This window comes from Periplaneta americana, chromosome 12 (assembly GCF_040183065.1).
Source record: "Periplaneta americana isolate PAMFEO1 chromosome 12, P.americana_PAMFEO1_priV1, whole genome shotgun sequence".
Classification (NCBI taxonomy): domain Eukaryota; kingdom Metazoa; phylum Arthropoda; class Insecta; order Blattodea; family Blattidae; genus Periplaneta; species Periplaneta americana.
Window position 1 is genome coordinate 158,560,826 of NC_091128.1, and position 14,909 is coordinate 158,575,734.

Here is a 14,909-nt window from a genome sequence, read left to right on the forward strand (position 1 = left end):
CTCCCAACTAACACTTTATATGCATTTCTGGATTCGCCCATACGTGCTACATGCCCTGCCCATCTCAAGCGTCTGGATTTAATGTTCCTAATTATGTCAGGTGAAGAATACAATGTGTGCAGTTCTGTGTTGTGTAACTTTCTCCATTCTCCTGTAACTTCATCCCTCTTAGCTCCAAATATTTTCCTAAGAATCTTATTCTCAAACACCCGTAGTCTCTGTTCCTCTCTCAAACTGAGAGTCCAAGTTTCACAACCATACAGAACAACCGGTAATATAACTGTTTTATAAATTCTAACTTTCAGATTTTTCGACAGCAGACTGGATGATAAAAGTTTCTCAACCGAATAATAACAGGCATTTCCCATATTTATTCTGTGTTTAATTTCCTCCCGAGTATCATTTATATTTGTTACTGTTGCTCCAAGATATTTGAATTTTTCCACCTCTTCAAAAGATAAATTTCCAATTTTTATATTTCCATTTCGTACAATATTCTGGTCACGAGACATAATCATATACTTTGTCTTTTCGGGATTTACTTCCAAACCTATCTCTTTACTTGCTTCCAGTAAAATTCCCATGTTTTCCCTAATCGTTTGTGGATTTTCTCCTAACATATTCACGTCATCCGCATAGACAAGCAGCTGATGTAACCCGTTCAATTCCAAACCCTCTCTGTTATCCTGAACTTTCCTAATGGCATACTCTAGAACAAAGTTAAAAAGTAAAGGTGATAGTGCATCTCCTTGCTTTAGCCCAAAGTAAATTGGAAACGCATCTGACAGAAACTGATCTATACGAACTCTGCTGTACATTTCACTGAGACACATTTTAATTAATCGAACTAGTTTCTTGGGAATACCAAATTCAATAAGAATATCATATAAAACTTCTCTCTTAACCAGTCATATGCCTTTTTGAAATCTATGAATAACTGATGCACTGTACCCTTATACTCCCATTTTTTCTCCATTATCTGTCGAATACAAAATATCTGGTCAATAGTTGATCTATTACGCCTAAAACCACATTGATGATCCCCAATAATTTCATCTACATATGGAGTTAATCTTCTCAAGGGGAGATTTACAAAATAAAACAAAAAAAAACTTTACTAACGTAAATTTGTTTTGAATTTATAAATATAAACGTAAATAAACTTTGAATATATATATATATATATATATATATATATATATATGCGGAGTGTTTCACGAGGATTTAAAGTTACTTACGGAGCTTATTTGCGAAGACATTCAGACCAGAAAATGCTATATAAAGATTTATCCTAATCTCAATATTTTCAGAATAATTACACTAATTTGAAGTTGTTAGTAAAATACCTGTTTTTCTTTAGTTTTAAGGGTAAAAAAAATATTACAAATAGAGAATGAACTATTCAGAATTGTCACTTCTTTAACTGGATGGCTGAAGCTAAAAATCTGTCCTTAATTGTTTTGCACAGATTTTATTTTTAAATTTTTAGCTAAAAATTATATCATTCTTATGCACTTATCACAAAAAGTGTTACAAATAATACAACTCTAGGAACTTGATTTTTTACAGTTTAATTAAGCATCCTAATAATAATAATAATAATAATAATAATAATAATAATAATAATAATAATAATAGTTTTATTTTCCCTGGCAGAGTTAAGGCCATCAGGCCTTCTCTTCCACTCAACCAGAAACAAATCACATACAGAAAAATACATACCGGTATACAAATATGAACTTAAAAATAATAATAAACATAATTAAGTAAAAAAGAGAGATTGAATACGTATACACAATCAATATTAACTTTAAAATAACAATAATAAAAATATATGTAATAAAAAAATAGAGATTGAATACATAATCACAAACAGGAAAATACATTCTAGTATTAACTTAAAAAAAAAAAGAATTTACAAGAGTGACGTGATTTGTAAACAATTGTTGTAATAAATGCTTAATAAAATGTACTGTAATTTTGTAGTTAAAAACCGAAAAAAAAAAAAAATTCTGTACGAAGCAATTATGGAATTCACTACATATTTTTAGCTCCAGAATACTCGCTAATTAAAGAAATGATACTAATGAATAGTTCATTCTTTATCTGTAACATTCTTTTACTTTTCAAACTAAAGAATAGTGGTATTTTACAAACAACTTCAAATTAGTGTAATTCTGAAAATATTGAGATCAGGACAAATGTTTATTTTACATTTTTCGCTCAGAATGTCTTCGGAAATAAGCTCCGCAAGGGACGGTAAATCCTCGTGAATCACCCTGTATAAAAATGTTTTAGTATTTGAAGAGCTTGGTATCAAAGATGGACAAGTCATTTTTATTATCTGTTAATGAAGCCTATTTTTGTTTCATTATGTTAACTTCTAGTATTCATTCATTTCGTGTTTTGCCCAAGGGCAGGTCTTTCACTGCAAAGCCAGCTTTCTCCAGTCTTTCCTATTTTCTGCCTTCCTCTTTGTCGTTTCATATGATCTATATATCTTAATGTCATCCATCATCTGATATCTTCTTATACCCTGAACTCTTCTCCCGTTCACCATTCCTTCCAGTGCATCCTTCAGAAGGCAGTTTCTTCTCAGTCAATTCCTTTTCCTCTTTCTGATCAGTTTCAGTATCATTCTTTCTTCACCCACTCTTTCCAGCACAGCTTCATTTCTTATTCTGTCTGTCCACTTTACACGTTCCATTCTTCTGCAAATTCACATTTTAAATGCTTCTATTCACTTCTCTTCACTTCGTCGTAATGTCCATGTTTCTGTTCCATACAATGCCACACTCCATAGAAAGCACCTCACTAGTCTCTTCCTTAGTTATTTTTCCGGAACTTCTAGTATAAGGTATAACAATTTGTGTCTATTGTTAACTGTATTAATAAAATAATTCAAATTTCCACTTAAAATTATTAGTTTAAAATACTTTAAAACACGCTTAAAAATTACATTGTCCACTTTTGATACCAAGATTGAATTTCGTCCGTTTTTGAAACAAACAAAGATACAAGTCTCCATTCTTTAAACACACATTTCAGAATCAGGATAATGATAAGAAAATCCTATGGAAGTTAAGATTTTATTTCAACACTAATATATAACTTGAAAATTTATAAAAATGACATTTAGAATTTTACATCTATTCATTTCTCATAATAATATCACTTTAGTGTTTATGGGAAAAATTGTTCCGAGGCCCGGGACCTTTGGCTGAACGCGCCAACTGAGCTATGTAGGAACTGTAGTAGATCCAGATCAATTACTCCCTTTTATATCTACATACAGTACCTCAACTGGGTTGACAAGACGTCAAAGACGTCCGTGCTTTACAATAACTTTCATTTATAATTTTTAATACACAGGGTGATCCTTTTGGGAAGGTATAAAATATGAACGTGATAAAATGAGAACTGTTGGTATTTAATGTTAAATAATTTGTACATGCATTCTACAAAAATGGGAGTTTTGTCCAAATTGAACTGAACGTGCCCACCATTGCGAACACGACACAGCTCATATCTTGAGGCTAATTCCCCCCCCCCCCATGTGTGGTAACATCTCAGGGGTAAGTTGTCAAAAGCTGAGAAAATCTTTGCTCTGAGATCATGAATATCCCTGGTTCGCTGTTCACACACATCGTTCTTCACGAAACCCCAGAGAAAGAAATCGGATAATGTCAGGTCTGGGGAATTTGGAGGCCACATAATTGGCCCTCCTCGACCACACCAGTTACCGTATGTATGTATGTATGTATGTATGTATGTATGTATGTATGTATGTATGTATGTATGTATGTATGTATGTATGTATGTATGTATTTACACTGCAAATGGGTATATACCCGGTGGCAGTGGGAACTAATTACACTCAGTAATGACAATTAATAGTAAACACAACTAATAAAAACAATAATAATTAATGATAATAATAATAATAATAATAATAATAATAATAATAATAATAATAATAATAATAATAAAATAATAATAATAATAATAATAACAAGGAGCATCCTAAATTAAATGAAGCACGGTCACTTAAAATAACATTTAAAGTAAATCTAATTTGTATCTTAACCCTAAGTTCGAACTAAGACCCACGAGTGTGACAGGTTCATCCTACACAAGTACCTTCAGCACTAAACTCATTTCGCTGACAACTCACTCACTGCAATGACTCTACCTGATTTCACTAACACTTCTAACCATTTCACTGTTCAAATACGTTGCACAGCCACTTCACTGACGCTACACACTTCACTGACACAACACACTTCCTCACTGATAGAACACTTCAAATAACAAGATATCAATTACACCCTTTAAGTAGTGTGTATAATATACTACCGTCTATTAGTAAAGTCTTTAAGCCTATTTTTAAATACATTTTTGGTTGTGAAGCCTTTAGTAAGTCTGCAGGTAAAGCATTCCATCCCTGATAGTACGATTGAGAAAAGAAAACTTTCCAGTGTCCGTCCTCTGTCTTCTTTCCCTCAATTTATATGAGTGGTCGTTCCTTGAAGAGTGATTTGGCGGCTGCAACCTATTTTTTATTTCTCTCCAGGCAGGCTCACCTCTGTACGTTTTGAACATTGCGCATAATCGAATTCGCGTTCTCCGGTCCGTGAGTGTGTCCCATTTTAATGGTGAATTATTACGACAACACTTGACAGCCCGTTTTTTAATCTTTTCCAGTGTCTTAATATGTTCTAATCTGTAAGGATCGCAACATACAGGACCATAAATGTGTCCAGATAATCACGAACGTTTCTCCATATGATTGCATTATGGGTATTCACTCGTCCACTGACATGGAAGGTTACTTCGTCAGAAAATATCCATCTATTCCAGAAGTATTTTGTTTATTCGCTCGTTGCTGAGTAACTTCTTTTGTTTCTTATGCGGTAACAATGATGATACAAAACTCTCGTGCTTCAGTATCACATTGGAACTGAAATGAATTCTACAGCATCTTCAATATAAATTTTACAGTAATTTTATTTTATGTCTTCCGAAACGGATTAGACTGTATTATATTATAGTTTTGTAAAATAGGGCCTAGTATTTGTGGCAACAACAGTACTGTTGTGCGTCTGTGACAATATCAATAGGCAGGGCCGCCGACAGAATTTATGGGCCCCTATGCAATACTGTACTCGGACCTCCGTTGAAAAAAGTAACAATTACAAGTTACCAGTTATTGTAACCATAATAATTATTTGTAAAATAAATAAAAGATAACCCCATACACAGATACGAACTTAAAAATATACACTTTTATTACGTTGAAAACTTTTAGCAAAACTTCACATTAGCGCAATATATTATACTAGTGGCTTGTGCAGCAAATGCTGCAAGCTAAGTTCATTAGACATTCAAATAAACATTTTTCAGATTTATTTTCAATTAAGAATACCAGATATTCGGAAAGTTATTTTCTTCCATAACTATGAAAGATACTCTCTCTCTCTCTCTCGAGCCAATACTGAAGAGAACCACGCATATAAATATCTACACCACACCGCCATTAAATATATGAAAAAGACCCAACCCCACTTGATTAATAACTATAAAAATATTTTAATTTTAATAATATTATTATCTTACGTAAGTTTTATAACTTTCAGTAACATATACTATACAGAGTGTTAAAAAATACGGGGCATAATTTCAGGTATGTATTTCCCACATGTAGACAATCAAAATAGTTCATTACAACATGTGTCCGGAAATGCTTCATTTCCGAGTTATGGCCTTCACAACATTGAAATTCACCGGAACGTTTTTCTTTCCGCAGGACGTTGTCATTACAGTAGATGTTCAAAATGTCCACCTCCTGCTTGAATACAGACCTCACATCGATGTCTCATTGACCTGCGAACACGATCCCAAACTCCAGGAGTATTGCGTATGTCCTCAGAACATACCACAATTCGATTCCGAAGGGATTCCAAATCAGGCACCGGAGACGAATAAACCAATAATTTTAAATGGCCCCACAAGTACAAATCGAGAGAGTTCAGATCAGGTGAGCGTGGAGGCCAAGCAAGTGGGCCACCTCTACCTATCCATCGATCAGGAAACCTTCGATCCAAGTACCGGCGAGCCGTACGACTGAGGTGTGCAGAAGCGCCATCATGTAAGAAGTGAATGTGTTGACGATTGATCAGTGGAGTGTCTTCTAAAACATGAGGTATGGTTCCGGTGAATTTCAATGTTGTGAAGGCCATAACTCGGAAATAAAGCATTTCCGGACACATGTTGTAATGAACTATTTTGATTGTCTACATGTGGGAAATACATACCTGAAATTATGCCCCGTATTTTTTTAACACCCTGTATATACTATATAGCCGCCACTCAGTAAAATATAGAAATCAAAATCTAATTTCAGTTCCCTACATCTACTTATATAACTCAAAAACGTTTCACTTTCATATCATCAATATAGCATTAATATGTATAATTAATGAAAAATAGTCACATCATGGCATTAACTACAATAATATTTCATTTCTAATCGTAATAATGTCATCAAACCACCTCAAGTTTTGTAGTTTTTAATATCCAATACACAGCTGTACCCAGAAAATTACACATCACAGAATCGAACCTGTCAATTATTTTTAGTAAGTTACGTTTTTATTTATTTATTTATTTTCATAAGTGTATATAATTTTTGGGAGTGTTTTTGTAAGCAGTTTTATGAGGTTGTTATTGATATGCTGATAAATTATTTGTAATGATAGAAATATAATTCAATTAAATAAAATAATATACATTTTAATAACCAATTTAATTTGAGCTCTAAATATGTCAGCATTCTTGCAGATCATGGTCTTCGTGTAATATTGTTTACTGTAGTATGTGTTTTGTTTTATTCTGAAATGCAACACGGCCGACTTGATGCTCGCTTCGCTTCTGCTTTACAAAAAAAATTCTTAGAAATATTGACAGATACTGTACAAATACAGGGACATCATTTTATTTTTACTGACATTTTTAATATTAAGCTGTCTATACCTTTAGAGAACCGGAAACACCGCTTGCTCCCCCCTCCAAGACTGGAGTACGATGATACTGGCGTAAAACACAAATCACTCTACTAGGTATAGGAAGGAAGAAAAGTAGTTCATCCATTTACGTAAACTAGGAAATATCGCGATTTTGAGTTTGATAATTTTCATTAGGTTTTTCTTTAATCAAATTACAGTACTGTATTAAGAATAAGTGTTTTTACTCACGAAGTGAGTTATCCATGCGAACGTATTCATTATGCAGTGTATATTATACTGTCTACAGCACATTAGCATACAATATAGACAAAGAAGTTAAATTGAAAAATAATCATAATATGAATATTTAAACACAATTTTGAAAATGGTGGCCGTTCATTTCGATACAGGCTTCAGTTCTTTTGTGCATATTATCGCACTATAGACTATTGCATCTAATTCCAATTGCCAGTTTCGTCTTTCGTACTAGTAACTCATGTTGAAATAATTCTGTACCTACTCTACGTACTGTAAATTCAATCTTCACTTCTGCCCGACCCGAAAATATAAAATTACTCAGACATGCTATCTACTGTCCGTCCAAGTGGTTATGCTGCAGGATTGTAGAAAGGGAGGAAATCACGTGACAGTTAATTACTTAACGAGGCCCTTTTATTTAAGTTAAATTAAACAGCTGTATAATATTACGTAAACTTCCAATTCCTAAGAGAAATTAATGTTTTCAGAAAAGAGCTAAGACAGGCCAGCTTTTACAGAGGGGCCAGCAGAAGCAGGTGGGGGAAATCGGGATGCGACGTAGGCAAACGGACAGTACCTGTGCGAAAATATGATTCAATATTGAAAGCTCTTTCGTCACTGGAAAACGCGAACATATTTCTGGAACGTACTATACTCAGTAACTCAGTACTGCTTACTATCTGCGGTCTTGGTTCTGTGTGGAGTTGGAACTTCCTTAGTAGAAGGGGTGGGAGTGAAGTACATTCAAAAACTCAGGTACAATAAACATTGAAGTAAAAATAAAATGATGTCCCTGTACAACTCTGCATTGTCGATATGTTCATTTGTTTTCACACATTTAAACTCTGTAGTCCTGAACATACATTCACGCTTCTGTTAGAAATGAAATATACACTTGACACGTGGGACGAAAACCGCTTGCACCATGTACATACGCAATAATGCTATCTGCACGGCACAGATACATGTTTGAAAATATATTTTATGTTCAAAAACATATTTTATCTCTAAAATATAATATTGTTGTAAACACATTACTCTTTTCAAGAGATAACAAAACACGTATGGTTTGCATGTTGCGTTGCTTAGCAACAGCGGACAAAAGAAAAGCAGTTAAACAGCAGAGTTAGATTATAGTGTCGATAAAGCTTCGCATTAATACGACATGACATACGATACAGAAACAAATGCGATGCAATTTGCTGAGGGTACAACATAGATAAAACACACGAATTCAAAAACGTATATAGCTTGGACCCCACTACGCGGTGTAACTGATTTCTTGCGTGAGAGTGTAGATATGGTGGGTAAACTTCAAAGACACAACTTTGTGGAATACGCAATGTGGAATATAACGTTTCAAGGCAAAACAGCTGAAAATCGAGTGGTAAAACTACATATTGATTTAACAAGAACTAATATAAATGAAGTGCCGAATTATACGAAAATAAATAACCTTTAAAATAATGATTACAACAAATAAAGAACAAGAACGAGAATGGAAATGGAATAAGGACCAGAAAGAATGGAAAATATGTGAGAAAAACAAAGAAAAAATATATCGATAGCAGCGAAAGAAAAAGGACAATCATAAAAGTATTAGAACAAGAACAAAAGTAAGACAAGGAGAAACGTAGGGCTGGCAGTAGTAGGACCAGGACAACAGTAGTAAAAAAAAGATTAATGTAGAAGGAAAAGGACAAAAGTAAGACAAGGCGAAAGTAAAAGGGCAAGGACAAAAATAAAAGAACAAGGACAAAGTAAAAGAACACGGATAAGAGTAAAAGAACAGGGACAAGTAAAAGGACAGGCAAAATAAAATGATAATGACAAACGTAGAGAGAAAAGGGCAAAGTAGAAGGAAAAGGACAAAATTAGAAGAAAAGGACAAACAAGTAGGACAGGGACAAGTAGAAGGAAAGGAACAAATACAGAAGGAAAAGGACAAAAGTAGAAGAAAAGGACAAAAAGTAGAAGAAAAGGACAAAAGTAGAAGGAAAAGGGCAAAATTAGAAGAAAAAGTAGAAGAAAGGACAAAAGTAGAAGAAAAGAACAAAAAGGCCAAGGACAAACGTAAAAGGAAAGAATAAAAGTAAATGGACAAGAACAAAAATAAAAGGAGAAGGGCAAAAGTAAAAGTACAGTGACAAAAGTAGAAGGAAAAGGACAAAATAAAGACAAGGACAAACGTAAAAGGAAAGGGACAAAAGTCAAAGGATAAGGACAGATACAGAAAGTAAAAGGACGAGGACAAAAGTAAAAGGACAGTGACAAACGTAGAAGGAAAAGGACAAAAGAAATACAAGGTCAAACGTAAAAGGAAAGGGACAAAAGTCAAAGGACAAGAACAAATATAAAAGGAAAGGTACACAAAGTAAAAGGACACGGACAAAAGTAGAAGGAAAAGGACAAAAGAAACACAAGGACAAACGTAAAGGGAAAGGGACAAAAGGACAAGGACAAAAGTCAAAGGACAAGAACAAATATAAAAGGACAGGTACAGAAAGTAAAAAGACAAGGACAAAAGTAAAAGAACAAGGAGAAAAGTAAAAGTAAAAGGACAAGGACAAAAGTAAAAGGACAAGAACAAAAGTAAAAGGACAAGGACAAAAGTAAAAGAACATGGACAAAAGTAAAAGCACAGGGACAAAAATAAAAGGATGGCAAAAGTGGACACAAAATGACAAAAGTAGAAGGAAAAAGATAAAATTAGAAGGAAAGGACGAAAGTAGAAGTTAAAAGACAAAAGTAAAAAATAATGCCAAAAGCAAAAAGACAATTACTAAAGTAAAATTAGAAGAACTGAAGTAGTAGAAGGAAAATGGCAAAAGCAGTACAATGACAAAAGTAGAATGAGAAGGACGAATGGAGATAGAAAGACAAGGATAAAAGCAGAGAAGTAGGAGTAGAGGGACAAAATACTAAAAGTAAATGAAGATAAATAGAGAAAGATAAAGAGATGAAATGAAGAACAACAAATATAAGAAGAACAGAAGTAGAAAACAACAAAATATACAAGAATAACGAGAGAAAAATCAGAAAAGAAAAACTGTTTCGGCCTTCACAGCTCCTAGTAAATAATTGAATTGTTAACTTACCTAGCAACGGTGCCGGGGTCGTTATCTGAAACACAAAGAGACATCATTTGTGAACTTGCATTAAAATATGTTCAGTGCAAATTGGATCGAGAAAATTGACTTCTGAGCTCCACCCAGAAAATGAGGCGTACAAAGACAAGCTTGTCTATTTGAGCTGCAAAAGTTTCCAGACAACAAAGTACAGTAGTTTCTTACAAAGGCATGTTTGAAGGAGTTGTTTCATAACGCTGTACAACTAGCGATTATCTTGTACCGGTAGATTCATCGACAGGGGGATAGTATTTAGTAACATGGATCCCATTACTTGCCATGAGAATAGTGGAGTCAAGAAAGTCACTAATACCACAGTCCAATATATACATCCACGAAGCTTAATACGTAGTACATATGCATCCATAGATAGTAGCTAACCACTAGGATCGCTAATATCGTCTCGTTACAGACAATGCGAAATAGTACCGGCACAGTCTATTGTTCCTAGCACCCTCACAACTCAAGCTTCGTGACTGTATATACTAGACTGTGGTATTACTAGAGAATGGATGGTTGATTAACCAGTTATACAAAACAGATTTAAATTGTATATAACTTTCATCATGTGCCTTTTGTGGTAACTTATTAAACAGTGTTATAGCAATAGAATTGAACCATTTTTTGTACTTACTTAATCTAACTCTAGGTTCTGAAAGACAATAATTGTACCTTGTATTATAGTGATGAACTTCCGTTTTAGGGCGATAAATACTAAGGTTTTTATTAATTTTCATTAGACATTGGAATATATACAGGGACATCATTTCATTTTTACTTCAATTTTTATTGTACCTGAGTTTTTGAATGTACTTCACTCCCACCCCCTCTGCTAGTAAACTTCCAACCGTCCTCCACACAGAACCAAGGCCGCGTATGCAGTCAAAGTCGCCTTACGGTCATAGTAAACAGTACTGAGCGAGTATAGTACGTTTCAGAAATACGTTCGCGTTTTCCAGTGACGAAAGAGCTTTCAATATTGAATCATATTTTGTCGTCAGTTTGACTACGCCGCAACCCGCTTTCCCCCATCCGCTTCTGCTCGCCCCTTTGTAAAGGCTAGTGGCTGGGCTGTCTTATCTCTTTTCTGAAAACATTAATTTCTGTTAGGAATTGGGCGTCTACGTAAAATTATACAGCTGTTTAAAATAACTTAAATAGAAGGGCCTCGTTAAATAATTAACTGTCACGTGATTTCCCCCCTTTCTACGAACCTGCGACAAAACCACTTGGATGGACAGTAGATAGCATGTCTGAGTAATTTTATCTTTTCGGATCGGGCAGAAGTGAAGACTGAATTTACAGTACGTAAGGTAAGGTACTCTTTTATAGAGTAGGTACAGAATTATTTCAACATGAGTTACTAGTACGAAGGACGAAACTGGTAATTGTAATTAGGTACAGTAGTCTATAGTGCGATAATATGCACAAAAGAACTGAAGCCTGTATCGAAATGAATGGCCACCATTTTCAAAAATGTGTTTAAATATCCATATTATGATTATTTTTCAATTTAACTTCATTCTCTATATTGTACGCTATGTGCTGTAGACAGTATAATATACACTGTATAATGAATACGTCCGAATGGATAGCTCAGTTTGTGAGTAAAAACACTCACTGTTAATAAAGTACTGCATTTCGATTAAAGAAAAACCTAATGAAAATTATCAAACTCAAAATCGCGATATTTCCTAGTTTACGTAAATGGATGAACTACTTTTCTTCCCTTCTATTCCTGTAAAGTGATCTGTTTGTATTTTACGCCAGTATCATCGAACTCCAGTCTTGGAAGGGGGTAGCAAACGGTGTTTCCGGTTCTCAACCGTTAATCATAAGGTATAACTAGGCTAATATTAGAAATGTTAGTAAAAATAAAATGATGTCCCTTTACTTAACAAATTAATACAATCCAATTCAAGTCCTAACAATTTTACCTGTAACCGAGCTTCGGGGTTCGATGTATTTTTCAATGAAAATATTATATTTTGAGCTTTATTTAAATCTAGACCGAAACCAATTTACTGTAGTATTGTATGATTTTTACATTATTGAATTTAAGTTTTTATATCAGTATGTGATGAATAAAAAGTTGTGTCATCAGCAAATAATACAGATTCACAACTAATATTTTCTGGAAAGTCATTCACCATAATCAAGAATAGGAGTGGTCCCAAAATGGAACCTTGAGGAACTCCACATTCAACATTGACGTTGCGTACGGTTTGATAAATAAAATCTACGAGTAATTTATAAGAGATAATTTTTTATGGAACTGTTTCAGAACCCACATCATATATATGTCCTTAGTTCTTTTGTTTGTCTTCTATTGTTAATACTCCGCCTATCACGTGAGTTAGTCATTTGTAAACTATAGGATTGCAACGAATGGCAAACTTTCCTTAATACATTATTCCCCTGAAGGCAAATATATCTCAGAGTTCCGAAATGTGATAAGTTTTATATTACACCTCTCCACATACATTTACATGAGTCTGCTATGTCACTCATTATAATCAAATTGGCGATAACCACCACCGGCTTCTGTCGCTAAAACCCTCAGCTCGGATGGTGACATCAGTCAAAATGTATGATAATTGAGTGTTACATGCTCGAGATATTCCCTCCACTTGGGGCTTTTGCACAATGAATATGTATGCCTCTGAAATTGATCTGCATGTTATCACCACGAGTCGGACCGCTCTGAAAATAAAGAACTCTGCTATTGCGTCGTCGAGTCGAGAATCAAATATTGTAATAAAGTAAATTACCAGATTGACATGCTTTGCTGGAGAGGTACAGAAGGCCTTGGCAACAACGAGCAAAGCCACCTCGTCAAAATAAAACAAAACGCTGTCGAGGTATTTAGAGGCAAGACTTTATAACACACTCACCAACGATAATAAAAATATTTCAAGTGTTTTTCTCGCTAGATATTGCGCTTTCTGTCAACTGGGTATTGAAATTGAAAATTTCGTTTCAAAATTAAAAACAGCCTGCAATTAACTGTTGTTAAATTTATCTGAATTTGCCATAAATACTGATATTTTTTAGGTTTGTGTATTATAAAGTCTTGAAGAGTTTTAAGTGTTTCTTTTAGTTGGTTATTTAACGACGCTGTATCAACTACTAGGTTATATAGAGTCGATAGAATTGGTGATAGCCAGATAGTAATTGGCGTAGATGAGACCATAGATTACCTGACATTTGCCTTACCGTTTCAGAAAACCTCGGAAAAAATCCAACCAGATAACCTACCCAAGCTGGAATTGAACCCATGTTCGAGCGCAGCTCCGAATCAGAAGGCAAGCGCCTCTTCCGACTGAGCTAGTTTTAAATTTTTTATTTTTATTTTAGTAGGTTATTTTACGACGCTTTATCAACAGCTTAGGTTATTTAGCGTCTGAATGAGATGAAGGTGATAATGTCCAGCACCGAAAGTTACCCAATGTTGGGTTGAGGGAAAACCCCGGAAAAAACCTGAACCAGGTAACTTGCTCCGACCGGGAATCGAACCCGGGCCACCCGGTTTCGCGGCCAGACGCGCTAACCGTTACTCCACAGGTGTGGACGATAGTTTTAAATGTTGTTAACGATATATTTTACAGTATGTTTAACATTCCAGCTAATTGTCGAAAAGAATACAATTTGAATAAACGTTCCTTCATTTGAAGGAGAAAAATAATTATATTAGTGATTTAGTGGAGATTGTGAAGGCTATTTAAAGGTAATATTGTTTTTTTTTTAATGGGAACCCAATTTTTTTATTAGGTTCTTATTTTTCTTAAATATTTTTCTATCATACTGTACTATGAACATAAACACGGAAGTCAGATTTCTTTTGTTTATCTTGCACATATATCAGCTCGTCAACTTTTTTTTTTTTTTAAGTTCTAACTTCTAAGTTAGTCTTACAACGGTCGTGTAAACACTAATCGTTAAACCGAAAGTTATATAGTTTTCGCTATTGTTGATGGGGGCTTTGATAATATTCTGGCTTAAAATTTATAACAAGTTTTAAGTAGCTTATTATTTTCACAGTCTAATCTATTTCTTTTTGCAATAAATGGTACTATAAGGGCTGTATTCCAAGATGCATTATAGATATTTAATTTTCAATTTCGACAACTTTAAATTTTAACTTAAATTTTTAATTTAAAAACACATAAATCTGATATTATTTACTTTTCTTAAAACTCTTACTAGAAGTCACTGGTATAAACACGACAATTTAGGAGTAAAATTTTGCAAACGATTGGGTAATATTTGCTGCATTAATCAGAATTCAAACTTTTAAAAAAGTTGTGTGGAACTGAATGTCAAGTTTCTAATACTTGAAAGATGCAGGCATTTAAAAAAATCTCATTTTTAACACATTTACAACTGGAACTGGGTTGAATCCTTTCGTATAACGACAGAGGGCATATCAAAGCTACCAAATCTAAAAAAAAAAAAAAAATATGCCCAAAAAATTTATTTTTAACTTCAGGGTGTTCTCAATATTAAAACGTCATCGATA

General features: G+C 34.0%; 1 protein-coding gene across 3 annotated transcripts in view; it reads right to left on the bottom strand.

Annotated features, from left to right (window-relative positions):
- The window catches only part of SPR (Sex peptide receptor), a 1,638,905-nt gene that overhangs the window by 501,736 nt on the left and 1,122,260 nt on the right, over window positions 1–14,909 (bottom strand). For all 3 annotated transcript variants that reach the window (XR_011335343.1, XM_069842364.1, XM_069842363.1), the window contains one exon: window positions 10,361–10,385. The gene's annotated coding sequence lies outside the window, so the exon portion shown is untranslated. The remainder of the gene's footprint in view (window positions 1–10,360; window positions 10,386–14,909) is intronic.